The 757-nt window shown below is 55.5% G+C and overlaps 1 pseudogene; it reads left to right on the forward strand.

Moving 5' to 3' along the window:
• The window catches only part of LOC105523006, a 6,871-nt pseudogene extending 6,309 nt beyond the window's left edge, over window positions 1–562 (forward strand).
• The last annotated feature ends 195 nt before the right edge of the window (window positions 563–757 follow it).

Consider the following 757-nt stretch of genomic DNA (forward strand, 5'->3'; position numbering starts at 1 on the left):
CGAGATTGTGCCATTGAACTCCAGCCTGAGTGACAAGAGAGAAACTCCATCTCAAAAAAAAAAGATATCTCAAAAGGCCAATCTTCATGAAGAGCCAGGGGTTCCACAGGCGAATGGAGCCCCAGCAGCCCCCTCAGCCCTGCGTGCCCATGTACTGGTCTTCTCCCTGGCTCTATACTTAGTGTTCAAGGGGTTGCAGCAAGACGGGGCTTGGGCCACAGAGCTGCGCCTGGCTTCGCTGCTCCACAAGGGCACTGTGGCTGTCAGCCTGTCGCTGCAGCTGCTGCAGAGCCACTTGGGGTTACAGGTGGTGGCTGGCTGTGGGATCCACTTCTCACGCATGACACTTCTAGGCATCCAGATGGGTGCAGCTCTAGCAGTCAGCAGGGCCTCTGTGCCAGCTGGCCCAGTCTGTGCTAGAGGGCATAGCGGCTGGCACCTTCCTCTATATTACCTTTCTGGAAATCCTGCCCAGGAGCTGGCTGAGCAAAGGATCCTCAAAGTCATTCTGCTCCTAGCAGGCTGTGCCCTGCTCACTGGCCTGCTCTTCATCCAAATCTAAGGGGCTTTGAAAGAGAGGCCCTTGCCTCTCCCTCCCTGCCCCAGTGTGTGGAGAAAAGGAAGGAATGGGAAGGGAGGTTCTAAGGACCAAAGCTTTCTTTAGGAGCTAAGGATGGAGCCTTTGGGACTATCTGATCCATGAGAGGGAAGTGGGCAGGCAAGAGAGACTGGTCCCAGCCCCAAGAAACAAGAGATG

Source organism: Colobus angolensis, unplaced genomic scaffold, assembly GCF_000951035.1.
Source record: "Colobus angolensis palliatus isolate OR3802 unplaced genomic scaffold, Cang.pa_1.0 Scaffold448, whole genome shotgun sequence".
NCBI classification, from domain to species: Eukaryota; Metazoa; Chordata; class Mammalia; order Primates; family Cercopithecidae; genus Colobus; species Colobus angolensis.